We start from the raw sequence: 550 nt of genomic DNA, 5'->3' as shown, positions 1-550 counted from the left end.
GAGCGACATTGAGTAAATATTTCATATTATATTATTTGGATGTTATTTATCCCCTCCCCTAAGAAAAGGGTTCTATAGTTTTAAATTTCAGTATTTTCTCATAAAAGATCCACTTTAGTTATAAAGGTACATGGTATAGGTAGTCTCTCCATTTGTCAAACAACATTTATAGTATTCATGTTTGCTTTATCAGCCCAAAATGGATATTCTTCTGTTTCATCAGAATTGAGTTAATATCCAATGTATTGGGCTCACTTAACATTTGTACCTTTTTTTTAAAGGAGGCCCAAGAAAAACTAGATGGTTGCTTTAAGGAGATGCATGAGGCTTTCTCCAGGACAAAACAGGCCTTTATATCATACAAGTCCAAAAGTTTCTTCTTTCCTGATCCTGAATTATCAAGAAGTTTACTTACTACCTGAAAACAGGTGAGATATGTTGTCTTTCGATACTTCAATACAGTATACTATTTTTGACTGCATTTAGTAGTTTGATTTCTTCTTATTAAAGATTCATTTGCTATTTTTTCATAGTTCATACTTTCTTGTAT

General features: G+C 31.5%; 1 long non-coding RNA gene across 1 annotated transcript in view; it reads left to right on the top strand.

The window, feature by feature from the left end:
• LOC119587601 overlaps positions 1-550 on the top strand; it is an 8,511-nt gene that overhangs the window by 3,129 nt on the left and 4,832 nt on the right. The window lies entirely within an intron of this gene.

This window comes from Penaeus monodon, chromosome 22, assembly GCF_015228065.2.
Source record: "Penaeus monodon isolate SGIC_2016 chromosome 22, NSTDA_Pmon_1, whole genome shotgun sequence".
Classification (NCBI taxonomy): Eukaryota; Metazoa; Arthropoda; class Malacostraca; order Decapoda; family Penaeidae; genus Penaeus; species Penaeus monodon.
Note: the sequence above shows the minus strand (reverse complement) of the source record. Positions and strands in the feature narration are given on the sequence as shown.